The 14,671-nt window shown below is 41.6% G+C and overlaps 1 pseudogene; it reads right to left on the bottom strand.

Annotated features, from left to right (window-relative positions):
- LOC140185203 (uncharacterized) overlaps positions 1-14,671 on the bottom strand; it is a 37,252-nt pseudogene that overhangs the window by 21,059 nt on the left and 1,522 nt on the right.

Here is a 14,671-nt window from a genome sequence, read left to right as displayed (position 1 = left end):
CGCGGTCGTTACCGGAATTGGCTCAATCCCAAACCGCCTCTGCGACAACGCGAAATCTCTTCTGCGGCTTCTAATCGCACTCGATTACAGCCAAAAGGCCGAGAAGCAATGCTTGCAATCGCTGGACCCATTCGGATCCTGCTAGTGTTCACTCCATTAAGTTAGACCGACTGTCTACACAACGCCTGCTTATCCTACTTCTCTTCAACTTTTGAAGCAGATTTGGTGCAATTCCTCTCAGTCTTTGGCATATGTTGTCTTTTTCTCCCCTGCAGAGAAACCTCTTTCGGAATCTGGCTGATAATGTAAAATAGCTGATATTGCACCAACCCAATGAGAGAGGCGGAGCTTGTTTGCATGAATCCTCCTCCTCTCCGCTGAGAATTCCTGTCGGGCTATTCCGCCCGCCCCCCGCCCCCCGCCCCCCGCCCCCCGGCTCTGGCGTCTTACGTCAGTGCAGCGTAATGACGTAACGGTAGGTGTCGGAGTGGGGGACGTAACTCGATCGGGATCGTTGTCGCCGGAGAAGCGAAGTTTGTGCCGGGGCAGGTGACTGGGGAGGGGGGCCTCCGGAAACGGGAGCAGTGTGGATCGGAACGTCGGATGGAAGCGATGGCGCGGGAGTGGGACGAAGGGGAGGGTTGTAAATGGGGGAGTGAGGGACGATGCGTGGTTGAGTTGGTGGGGGGAGAGGGATGCCGGAGAGTTGGACGAAAGGGACGGGGTAGGGTTGCACCTCGGACAATGCTGGCATGTGGCAATGGATTATTTCCACATAAATTAATCTAACCATCTGGCTGGACTTCATTGGTAACGAAAGCTTATTGACTAGAACTGGTTCCATTAAGAAATCGGCGATAATCAGGGGAGAATGTGAGTACACTCCAGTGACTACGAACTTCTTTCAGACATCCCACGGCCTTTCTGCCGTATGCCTTAAGCCAAATACTGGAAATAATTATGAATATTCCGTATTTGGCTAAATTTGTGCAGTTCCATCCAGCGTTTAACAACATTCTCCAACCTATGGTTTGTACCACTTACTACATCTCCAAGGAGAAAAAATGGTGGAAATCTGGGGAAAAAAGAAGCATAAAATACTGAAAGGGATTCTGTGGTAATGCAGCATTCTGCAGAGAAAGAAGCAGTTAATGATTCAGATGTGATGTGATTCTTAATCATGGCAGTGATCTTTCATCAGTTCTAAGGAAGAGCCATTAACCTGACACATTTGCTCTGTTTCTCTGCAGAAGGCTGACTGAAGTGCCAGGTATTGCCAGCACTTCATTTTAATTGAAAAGATATGGCCATTCTGTCATTGTGGAGGCTGGGTCTGAGTCCTGGAATGCCGTCCCCATCAGGAGTGCGGAGATCCTGAACCAGAAGAAGTGCGGTTGTTCAGGACTCATTCACTGTCACTTTCTTTGGGGCAATGATGGATGTGCAGTAAAATCTGGCACTGGTAATGAAGTATGGATTCTGGAAAGTCAGTAACTAAAAACAGCCTAATGGAACACTACAGCACAGTACAGGTCGTTCGGCCCAAACACTCCCTCCTAGATCGGCCTCTACTTTTCTAAAATCCATGTGCCTATCTAAAAATTCCTTTAATGTCCCCAATGTATCTGCCTCTACCACTACCCCGGCAGTGTGTTCCACGCACCACTCTGCTTAACAAAAATTCTTACATATGATGTCCTCCTGTACTTCTCTCCAGTCACCTGAAAATGATGCCCTCTCATATTAGCCATTTCTGCACTGGGAGAAAAGGTCTCCGGCTGTCCTTCTTGCGAGCTTCTCCCGTACCTATTGTCTATCGTCTAAGCCAGATAAGAGTGATGTACAATACTTATTCAGTTTATCTGCCATCACCTTGCACCCCCACCCCATTACTACCTCTCCAGCATCATTTCCCACTTCTGCCTCTCTTTTACACTATATGTACCTGAAGAAAAATTTGGTATCCTCTTAATATTACTGGCTTGCTCACCTATGAATTCCACCTTTTCCTTCTTAGTTATTTTAGTTGCATTCTGTTGGTTTCTAAAAGCTTCCCAACCCACTAACTTCCTAGTAGTTTTTGCTCTATGCCCTCTCTTTAGTTTTTATGTTGTCTTTTGTTTCTCTTATCAGTCATGGTTTTGTCACCTTACCTTTAGAATACTACATCCTCTTTGTGACGTGTATATCCTGTGCTTTCCGAATTGCTTCCAGAACTTCCAGCCATTACTGCTCTGTTTTCATCCCTGCCCGTGTTCTTTTGAAATCAATTTTGACCAATTTTTCTATCATGCCTCTCTAATTCCCTTTATTCCATATCTGACTTTAGCTTCTCCTTCTCTAATGTCAGGGTGAATTTGATCACATTAAGATCACTTGCTCCTAAGGATTCTTTGAATTTAAGTGACCTGATTAATTCCGGTTCATTACAACACCCAATCCAGAATAACTGATCCCCAAGTGGGCTTAACCACAAGCTGCTCTAAAAAAGCATATTGCAGACATTCTAGGAATTCCTCCTTTTGAGAACAACAACACACTAATTCTCCTGTTCACTTGGATGACAACCCCCCATGACTATTGTAACATTGCACTTTTGGCACGCATTTTCTGTCTCCCATTGTACCTTGTGGACCACATGCTTACTACCATTTGGTAGTACACAGCCTGGAGGCTCTGGAAGTGAGTGAGGTCCTCAATGAATACTTCTCTTTGGTATTTACCAGTGAGAGGGAACTTGATGATGGTGAGGACAATATGAGTGAGGTTGATGTTCTGGAGCATGTTGATATTAAAGGAGAGGAGGTGTTGCACTTGTTAAAATACATTAGGACGTATAAGTCCCCGGGACCCAATGGAATATTCCCCAGGCTGCTCCACCAGGCGAGGGAAGAGATTGCTGAGCCTCTGGCTAGGATCTTTATGTCCTCGTTGTCCACGAGAATGGTACCAGAGGATTGGAAGGAGGCGAATGTTGTCCCTTTGTTCAAAAAAGGTAGTAGGGATAGTCCAGGTAATTATAGACCAGTGAGCCTTACGTCTGTGGTGGGAAAGCTGTTGGAAAAGATTCTTAGAGATAGGATATATGTGCATTTAGAGAATCATGGTCTGATCAAGGACAGTCAGCATGGCTTTGTGAAGGGCAGATTGTGTCTAACAAGCCTGATAGAGTTCTATCAGGAGGCGACCAGGCATTATAGAAGAGGGTAGTGCGGTGGATGTGATCTATATGGATTTTAGTAAGGCATTTGACAAGGTTCCACATGGTAGGCTTATTCAGAAAGTCAGAAGGCATGGGATCCAGGGAAGTTTGGCCAGGGGGATTCAGAATTGGCTTGCCTACATAAGGCAGAATGACGTGGTGGAGGGAGTACATTCAGATTGGAGGATTGTGACTAGTGGTGTCCCACAAGGATCTGTTCTGGGACCTCTACTTTTCGTGACTTTTATTAATGACCTGGATGTGGGGGTAGAAGGGTGGGTTGGCAAGTCTGCAGATGACACAAAGGTTGGTGTAGAGGATTGTCAAAGATTGCAGAGAGACATTGATAGGATGTAGAGGTGGGCTGAGGAGTGGCAGATGGAGTTCAACCCGGAGAAGTGTGAGGTGGTACACTTTGGAAGGACAAACTCCAAGGCAGAGTACAAAGTAAATGGCAGGATACTTGGTAGTGTGGAGGAGCAGAGGGATCTCGGGGTACATGTTCACAGATCGCTGAAAGTTGCCTCACAGGTAGATAGAGTAGTTAAGAGAGCTTATGGGGTGTTAGCTTTCATAAGTCGAGGGATAGAGTTTAAGAGTCGTGATGTAATGATGCAGCTCTATAAAACTCTGGTTAGGCCACACTTGGAGTATTGTGTCCAGTTCTGGTCACCTCACTATAGGAAGGATGTGGAAGCATTGGAAAGGGGTACAGAGGAGATTTACCAGGATGCTGCCTGGTTTAGAGTGTATGCATTAAGATCAGAGATTAAGGGAGCTAGGGCTTTACTCTTTGGAGAGAAGGAGGATGAGAGGAGACATGATAGAGGTGTACAAGATAATAAGAGGAATAGATAGAGTGGATAGCCAGTGCCTCTTCCCCAGGGCACCACTGCTCGATACAAGAGGACGTGGCTTTAAGGTAAGGGGTGGGAAGTTCAAGGGGGATATTAGAGGAAGGTTTTTTACTCAGAGAGTGGTTGGTGCACTGCCTGAGTCAGTGGTGGAGGCAGATACACTAGTGAAGTTCTAGACAGGTATGTGGAGGAATTTAAGGTGGGGGGGTTTATGGGAGGCAGGGTTTGAGGGTCGGCACAACATTGTGGGCCAAAGGGCCTGTAATGTGCTTCAGTGTTCTATGTTCTATGTTTGGATGTCAATATACATTTCCTGTCACAGATTTTTTTTTACATTTTCTGTTCCATAATTCTATCCACAGATTCTACACCTTCCAACCCCATGCCACCTGTTTTTAATGATTTTATTTAATATTTTACCAACAGAGCCACACAACCCCACTGCTAGCTTGTTCTTTCAAGAAACATATAAGCATCTGGGAGACAAGTGGACCTGCAGATGCTAGAAATCTAGAGAACTACACACAAAGTGCTGGAGGAGCTCAGCATGTCAGGCAGCATCTATGAATGGGAATCAACATTACGGGCCAAGACCCTTCATTGGGACTTGATACTCACGTATCTGGAATATCAACAGGCATAGAAAATAGGAAGTAGTGCGAAATAAGGAAAACTTTTCACAAAATTTAGTTCAAGGCTCAAAAAAACCTGCCAAACAGAGCTCAATAGTTACCAAATACAACAAAAGCAATAAACACTTCCATCAATACCGACATTGACTTTTTTAATGAAAGTATCTTGGTCACATTTCAATCAGTAAGGTTTACAAAGATAAATAAGAACTGAAATGACTACTTTAGAAAAGACTATTTACACTCAAACCCACTGAGATTAACACTAACTTGGACAGAAGGAGGAACAGAAATAACACACATGAAAGAAAAATCACAGAACATTGTCCAGAGCCCCAAACTCTGCCCTGTGCAGACTCACCTCTGGTTTCTGACCCTGCTCCATTGAGCATCCAACTAATGGTTTCCCATTCTGCTTTCAATCTTTAGAGGACGTGTTTTCTAACAAGCCTTTAGAAGCAGGGAAAATGACCCATAATGTGGGAATGAGACCTGAACGAGGAAGTTAACTCCCAATGTCATTCTTCCTCAGCCCAGAGATTTGAGGGGCAAAGAACATCTCAGACAGAACTGCAGTCAGCTTGACTTCTTCAGTCTGCAGAACATTCAAGGGAAACCTCTTCACCCACAGAGTGGTGGACTGTTTGGAACCCATCACCACAGGGAGAGTGAGAGATGAACAACAGGGGAGGATTTAAAAGGACTTTTGTGGAGCTGAATCACTGGCAGGGTCCAGCTGGCCTGAGTTGACTCTCTACTATACACTAGGTGTGGTATAAATTCACTAAGATTTCCAAAACTGTTTCAATACAGAATACGACCAAAACATATGTGTCAATATTGCTGTCTCAGTTTTACGTCTATCACACTGATTATCAACATTAAGAAACACTTTAGACAGTCTCTCCTTTGTCAAATAGTAACAATGTACAATTTTAAATTGAATTAAACAGTGACTGGCACAAATCAAAGAAGAGTTAACCAACTTCAAAATTCTCTGTTAGCAAGGTCATGTTAAGCTCTCTTTCCCGATCTTGCTTAATCTTAAGTGAAGGGTAATTATACTGTTGTAACAGTAAATTATTAATTTTGCCAATAAAACTTTCACAAAAGGATTCATTTTTAAAATAATGTCTAACAGATCAGAATCCTGTATATATGGAAAATTACTTAAATATACTTGTAAGAAATGTCTGACTATAAGATATTGCAAAAAAAAAATGTGAATACGAGAGAGTATTTAGTTACTAATTTCTCAAAACACATCAATCGGCCTTCTTGGAACAGATCCATGAAGGAATAGACTCCTTTATTCCTCCAAAGAAAAAAAGTAGGATCACTTAATGAAGGTTGAAATAATTTCCATTTTCTCTACAATTTCTAAAGCTTTAGAAATTAAATTACAACCTAATAAATTGAGTTTTTTTGGTATAATCCCTCAATATATTCATGGTATTTCTATATCAGACCAACATGTAATTGCATTTGTTACATTATTGGCCAGAAGGGCTATTTTATTAAAATGGAAAGATGTCTCTGCTTCCACTTTGATACAATGGTTCTCTCAGCTGATGTTATGTCTCAGTTTGGAGAAAATCAGAAGTAGAACTTTTGATCCTCAATTTGACTTTGAGAAAAGGTGGTGTTCTTTTGCCCGCTACTATCATCGGATTTGAGTTAATTAAGATGGTTTCCTTCTGATTCTTGTTTCAATAGATTTGAGTTGGCGGATTGATGTTTTTCTTTTATGGAGGCTTGTATAGCGTATAGCTCTGCGGTCAGGCTCCCAATGTTTTTTTTTTCTCTTTTTGTTTATTTTTTTGTTAACAGGGTGTTTTTTTGTTTTAGTTACTAGGAGTTCTTAATTTCCTTCTTTCTTTTTTCAAAAAAAAATATTCTTAACACTTTTTTTATTGTTGTTGATATATTGTTTAGCTTTGTTAATCAGTTATTTGGTAATTTAATTCCTCACTGTGCATATTGACATGTTGACTTGGTTAATGTATTTTTTGTTGATCTCAATAATAAACAATAAAAAAGATTTTAAAATGAAATAAATTCACTAAGTACGAAGACAGAGTTTAAAATACACTGATTTGTTTGTCTCAGATCCAGAATATTAAACTCCAGTCCCATTAAACGTGAATGTGCAGCAGAAGAAACTCCTCCCGTGCCCAGTGACCAGGGTACAGAACTGGGTGTGGTGAGCAGCAGCAATAATTGCAGAGTTCAGCACCAACATTCAGCGAAGGTGATGGATAAATATCCAGCACACAGCTTATTGAAACTTTCTCCCCAGTGTGAACCCGGTAGTGTGTCACAAGTGTAACATGCCATAAGGTTTCACTGCTAATGTAGTGGCCTCTCTGCAATGTTTAGGTTACGACTAGAGATAACAGGGTTTTGGAATGCAGGGCTATTCAATGACAGAAATGTTGTTCTTCTGTGTGAGTCTGGAAGGGAAATTTTCGTGGTCTTTTGCTGGGGAGAGATGAGAAAATGCGAATGAAGAGAGTGGCCCCTTTTTCTTTTTCTTTGTTTACTTCACTAACCCTACAGTCAAAGTACGAATTCTAAAGCTCAGTCATTTAATCACATATTGTGTACTGTTTGTTAATTGAGATTTCTTACGTTTGGCCGGGCTGGGGGGCTATCAGCCCCTACATTAAGCTGCTAGCCGAAGCGAGAGTTACATAAGGATAGATAACTGAATGAATCCTTCACCACATTCAGAGCAGGTGAACGGCCTCTTCCCAGTGTGAAATCAATGATGCACATTTGGTTGATTTGGCTGAGAAAATCTCTTCCTGCTCTCTTCTGAGCAGGTGATCGGCCTCTACCCAGTGTGAACTCGCTGGTGTCTCTGTAGTTGAGATAACAGAGTGTATCCCTTCCCACACTCTAAGCAGGTGAACGGCCTCTCCCCACTGTGAACTGACCAGTGTGCTCGTAGGTGGGATGACTGAGTGAATCCTTTCCCACACTTTGAGCAGGTGAACGGCCTCTCCCCAGTGTGAACTCGCTGATGTACCTTCAGTAGAGATGACTTAGTGAATCCCTTCCCACAGACTGAGCAGGTGAATGGCTTCTCCCCTGTGTGAACTCGCTGATGTATCTTCAGTAGAGATGACTTAATGAATCCTTTCCCACAGTCTGAGCAGGTGAACGGCCTCTCCCCAGTGTGAACTGACCAGTGTGCCATTAGAGTGGACGACTGAGTGAATCCTTTCCCACACTCGGAGCAGGTGAATGGCCTCTCCCCAGTGTGAACTGACTGGTGTCTCAGTAGCTGAGATGACAAAGTGAATCCCTTCCCACAGACTGAGCAGGTGAAGGGCCGCTCTCCAGTGTGAACTCGCTGATGTACCTTCAGTTGAGATGGTTGAGTGAATCCCTTCCCACAGACTGAGCAGGTGAATGGCTTCTCCCCAGAGTGAACTGACTGGTGTGTCAGTAGACGAGCTAAACGTGTGAATCCCTTCCCACAGTCTGAGCAGGTGAATGGCCTCTCCCCGGTGTGAACTCTCTGATGTGCCTTCAGTTGGGATGACAAAATGAATCCCTTCCCACAGTCTGAGCAGGTGAACGGTCTCTCCCCAGTGTGAACTCGCTGATGTACCTTAACTTGAGCTGACGAAATGAATCCCTTCCCACAGTCTGAGCAGGTGAATGGCCTCTCCCCAGTGTGAACTCGCTGATGTACTTCCAGCTGAGATGACAAAATGAATCCCTTCCCACAGTCTGAGCAGTTGAATGGCCTCTCCCCAGTGTGAACTTGCTGATGTACCTTCAGTAGAGATGACTTAATGAATCCTTTTCCACAGTCTGAGCAGGTGAACGGCCTATCCCCAGTGTGAACTGACCAGTGTGCCATTAGAGTGGACGACTGAGTGAATCCTTTCCCACACTCTGAGCAGGTGAACGGCCTCTCCCCAGTGTGAACTGACTGGTGTCTCAGTAGCTGAGATGACAAAGTGAATCCCTTCCCACAGACTGAGCAGGTGAACGGCCTCTCCCCGGTGTGAACTCGCTGATGTACCTACAGTTGAGATGACTGAGTGAATCCCTTCCCACAGACTGAGCAGGTGAACGGCCTCTCCCCAGTGTGAACTCGCTGATGTACCTTCAGTTGGGATGATAAAGTGAATCCCTTCCCACAGACTGAGCAGGTGAACGGCCTCTCCCCAGTATGAACTCGCTGATGTACCTTCAGTTGGGATGATAAAGTGAATCCCTTCCCACAGTCTGAGCAGGTGAATGGCCTCTCCCCAGTGTGAACGCGCTGATGTACCTTCAATTTAGATGACCAAGTGAATCCCTTCCCACAGACTGAGCAGGTGAACGGCCGCTCCCCGGTGTGAAATCGCTGGTGAGCCATTAGGTCAGATGACCGAGTGAATCCTTTCCCACAAATTCAGCAGATGACCAGCCTCTGCCCAGTGTGAACTGACTGGTGTGTCCACAGGTGGGAAGACCGACTGAATCCCTTCTCACCCACAGGACAAGGTGAACGGCCTTGTCCCGGTGTGAAGTTGCTCATGTATCTTCGTGAGATGACCTTGAATCCCCACAGTCTGAAAAGCTGAACAGCCTCTCCCCTGTGTAGACTGACAGGCATGCCAGTCAGTCAGATGATCGAGTGAATCCCTTCCTCCACTTCTTACAGACATGCACAGAGACAGCAAAACTGGCGTGTTGTGTTCGAGATTCCTGGAGATAAATTCCTTGTCGTTTTTAACCTGAAAAAAGAGATATAAAATCCATCAATAAGTGAAGAACAACATTTCAAATGAGATCACTTGAGTTGTCAAGGTGTGATCTGGCATCTCACTGTTACAGTGAAGTTTAACCCAAGTTGGAGAGAGAAATCATCTTCTAACTGGGGACAATGCTGGTATCTGGAATGACCATCAAATTCTCTGATGCTCTTCCTGTCTCTAAAAAAAAATAAGGCATTTCTGCCATCTCCAATCTGTGGAGTATAAGAAATGCAAGAGAACAAATAAGAAATAAATCAGGATGGCTAAAAGAAGGCATGAGGTTGCCCTCGCAGAAAAGATGAAGAATAATCCTCAGAGATTCTGGAGATATATTAAGAGCAAAAGGATTCCTAGGCACAAAGTTGGTCTTCTGAAAGACCAGAATGGCAATCCAGATGTGGAACCAGAGCAGATGGGAAGATCTTAAATATTGCTTTCATCTCTATTTACTCAGGAGATGGACACAAGGTCCATGGGAGTGTGGAAAAGCAGCATTAACATCGTGGACTCTGTACAGATTAAAGAAGAGGAGATGTTTGCTATCCTGAGGCAGATTAGGGTGGATAAATCTCCAGGGCATGACAAGGTGCTCCCTCGGACCCAACGGGAGGCAAGTGCAGAATTTGTCGGGGCCCTAGCAGAGATAATTAAATCACACTTAGTGACGGGGGAGTTATCAGAGGATTGTAGGATAGGCAAGTTTATTTTGCTGTTCAACATAGGACATAGAAATCTACAGCATACTCCAGGCCATTCATAGAAACATAGAAAATAGGTGCAGGAGTAGGCCATTCGGCCCTTCGAGCCTGCACCGCCATTTATTATGATCATGGCTGATCATCCAACTCAGAACGCCGCCCCAGCCAACTCCCTCTTAAATATAGCCAATGAACTGGCCTCAACTGTTTCCTGTGGCAGAGAATTCCACAGATTCACCGCTCTCTGTGTGAAGAAGTTTTTCCTATTCAGCTGACAATGTTGTGCCAACTTACTCTAGAGACGGCCTGGAATTTCCCTAGCACATCGCCCTCTATTCCTCTCAGCTCCAGATACCTATCTGAGAGGCTGTTAAAAGACCCTATTGTATCTGCCTCCACCACCGCCGCTGGCAGTGCATTCCACGCACCCACCACTCTCTGTGTAAAAAACTTATCCCTGACATCCCCTCGGTATCTATTTCCAAGCACCTTAAATCTATGCCCCTCGTGTTAGCCATTTCAACCCTGGGAAAAGTGTCTGGCTATCCACACAATTAATGCCCCTCATCATCTTATACACCGAAAAAAGGCTCTAAGCATAAACAAGGAAACTATACATTGCTTTGAGGATTTGTTGGAAGGATACACAATTATGAGAGTATAGATAGGGTAAATGCAAGCAGGCTTTTTCCACTGATGTTGGGCAGGACGACAACCAGAGGTCATGGGTAAGTGGCTTCCCCAGTTATTGAAGATTTAACGGGACTGCGTGGAAAACCTCTTCACTGAATTGATTATGAGAGTGTGGAATGAGATGCCAGCACAAATGGTGCATGTGAGCTCGATGTCACCATTTAAGGGAAGTTTGGATTGGTACCTGGATGGTTGGGGTATGGAGGGCTGTGGTCCCGGTCGTTGCATTGGACAGCTTAATTGTTTTCAGCACTGTCTAGACGGGACAAACGGCCTGTTCCTGGACTGAACTTCTCCATGCTTCTTTGACAGAGAAGCTGGCCAAACTTGACTGGAAGGGGAAGCTGGCAGGAATGTCGGTGGAGCAACAAAGGCTGGAGTTTCTGGGAGCAGTTCGGGAGCTGCATGGTAGAGACACACCAGTGAAGCACTCCAAAGGCAGCAGGACACAACCATGGCTGAAATAAGAAGCCAAAGCCCCAGCAAGTTAATGGATACTTCTCCTGGTATTAGAGAATGGCGATTTAATTCTAATTTGCTTCAAGACCCGGATTTTGTTAAGTTTATGAAAGAGCAGATTGATGTCTTCTTTTCCACTAATATTACAGAAGAAATCTCCAACGGGACAAGATGGGAGACTTTTAAACCATCTATCCGTGCACAGGTTATTTCTGATTCTGTTGGTTTGTAAAAACGTATTAAGAATGAAACCCTTTTGTTGGTTGATAAAATTTAAGAAATTGATAAGGAATATTCTATTGCTCCTAGTAAGGAGCTTTATAAACAGAGTCAAACTTCAAATGGAACACAGCTTATTGTTAACATCCCTGATTGAAAATCAATTAATGAAAACTAGAAATGAGTTTTATATACACAGTGACAAATCGGGTAAATTATTAGCTCATCAATTGAAAACTGCTTCGGTTAAAGATCAAATCATTAAGATTCACAAACATGATGACACCGTGACAGTTAATCATGATGAGATAAACAAATCTTTTCAGCAATTTTATACCTCCTTATACCATTCCGAATTTCCTCACCATCCCAACACTATGCAGGACTTTTTAAGGAAATTGAATTTTCCGAAATTATCACCCAAAGAATGTTTAACATTAGAAACTCATATTACGGATGAAAAAATAACAGCTGTTATTTCCTCAATGAATTCCGGCAAAGCACCTGGTCCAGATGGTTTTACAGTGGAATTTTTAAAGTTATTTTCATCTATTCTTTCTCCTCTGTTGTCTAGAGTTTTTAAAGAAGCAATCAGATTAGGTAAATTACCACAATCATCTTATGGAGCTTCTGTTTCTTTAATTCTTAAAAAGAATAAAGATCCTACTGATTGTGCATCATACAGACCGAAATCTCTCCTGAATGTAGATTCTAAGATTTTTTCTGAAGTATTAGCAACTAGGTTAGAGAAGGTATTACCTCAAATTATTTCTGTGGACCTAACTGGATTTATTAAAAACCATTATTCATCTTTTAATATTAGGAGGTTAATGCATATTATTTATACTCCTTCACTTAGTACTCCAGAATGTGTTATTTCATTAGATGCTGAGAAAGCTTTTGACAGAGTTGAATGGCCATATCTATTTATTGTGCTTGAGAAATTTCATTTTAGTCCAATATTTATATCTTGGATTAAATTGATATATCATACCCCTGTAGCTTCCGTTTGTACTAACATTCAAAGATCTCCCTTTTTTTGCTTATCTCGGAGTACTAGGCAGGGATGTACTCTTGGTCCATTATTATTTGATATTGCCCTTGAACCTTAAGCAATTGCTATCTGAGTCTCACCAAACATTTTTGGTATTACACGTGGGAATCAAATACACAAGTTATTATATGCAAACGATTTGTTATTATACATTTAATCCTGAGAATTCTGTTCCTACTATTTTATCTTTGTTGGCTCAGTTTAGTAATTTTTCTGGTTATAAACTGAACCTTAATAAGAGTGAACTATTTCCCCTAAATATGCAGGTTCCAATTCATGGATGTTTGTCATTTAAATTGGATACTGATTTTTTTTACATATTTAGAGGTTAAAATTACAAAAAGGCATAAGGATTTACTTAAGGCTAATTTCTTACCTTTAATTGATCAGAATAAACTTTTGTTTACTAAATGGCCACCAATGTCTCTGTCATTGATCGGTCGGATCAATGCTATTAAGATGGTTATTTTACCTAAATTTTTATATTTATTTCAAGCGGTGCCAATTTTTATTCCGAAATCCTTTTTGATAATGTTAATTCCAAAATTGCTTCATATATATGGCAGAATAAAAATCCTAGGTTAGGTAAAAGATACTTACAGAAATCTAAAAAGGAACAGGGTTTGTCATTGCCGAATTTTAGATTTTACTATTGGGCAATTAATATTCGATATTTAAAATTTGGTTATGGGACTTGGATGTAACTGCAAGTCCACATTGGGTAAATCTTGACTGTTCGTTTCCATGGATGCTGCCCGACCTGCTGAGTTCCTCCAGCGTGTTGTGAGTGTTGCTTTGACCCCAGCATCTGCAGAGTATTTTCTGTCAAAAATCTTGAATGTAATTCTTTACAAGGGTTTCCATTGGGTTCTATTTTAGGCACTTTGCTTCCCTTTACTCTTTCTAAATTGTATAAACAAATGGATAACCTAATAGTGAAATATACTTTATGAATATGGTTTCAATTTTGAAAATCTTTTGGGTTGAATCAATTTATTCTTGCAAGTCATAGTATATCTATTTTTTTCTTTCAACCCTCCATTATGGACCAAGCATATCTGGCTTGGAAAACTAAAGGTATAGTACAATATTGTGATCTATTTTTGGATAATTGTTTCATGTCCTTTGAACAATTATCTAACAAATACAGCTTGCCTAGATCCCATTTTTTAAAGAAATTTACAGATTAGAAACTTCTTAAATACTGTTTCTCCTACCTTCCTGAATTTATATTCAATGGATATTTTGGAAAAAAAATTAGATTTAAATCCTTTTCAGAAAGGTGTAATTGCAACTATTTGCAATATAATTATGAAAATACATCCAGACGTATCTAATAAAGTTAAGACTGATTGGGAAAGGGAACTTAAGATTACTTTACTGATTGAAAAATGGGAAAAAAATTCTTCAATTAGTTAATTCATCCTCTATATGTGCTGAACATGCATTGATACAGTTTAAAGTAGTGCATAGGGCTCATATGTCTAAGGATAAATTAGCTCATTATGACTCTCATATAAATCCTGTGTGTGATAGATGTCACTCTGAGATAGCTTCTTTAACTCATATGTTTTGGTCATGTCCTCTTTTAAAAAAATACTGGAAAGATATCTTTGATATTATCTCAACTGTTTTGAGTATTGATTTACAACACCACCCTATCACTGCAATTTTTGGTTTACCAATGATAGAACCAAATCTTTTAACCTCTTCAGCTCAGCGGATGGTTGTATTTCTTACATTAATGGCTAGAAGATCCATTTTACTGAATTGGAAAGAGATCAATCCTCCCACCACATTTCATTGGTTCTCTCAAACTATGTTGTGTTTAAACTTAGAAAAAATTAGGAGTGTTATTTATGATCCCTCTATTAAATTCAAAAAGACTTGGAGGCCATTTATTCAACACTTCCATATGATGTAATCTGACCTTTTCCAATCCTGTTCTCTCTCTTTTTAATGCATGTTGAGAGGAGCGGAGTCAACGACATTAATGGTTCTTTTTTTTAATGTTTCACAACAGCCCAGGTCTTTTTTTTTAGTTTAGTTGGTTAACACTGTTTAGGTTAGTTTTTTTTTGGGAGAGAATATATTTTT

Source organism: Mobula birostris, chromosome 20 (genome assembly GCF_030028105.1).
Source record: "Mobula birostris isolate sMobBir1 chromosome 20, sMobBir1.hap1, whole genome shotgun sequence".
NCBI lineage: Eukaryota > Metazoa > Chordata > Chondrichthyes > Myliobatiformes > Myliobatidae > Mobula > Mobula birostris.
This window is presented reverse-complemented; position numbering and strand designations above follow the sequence as displayed.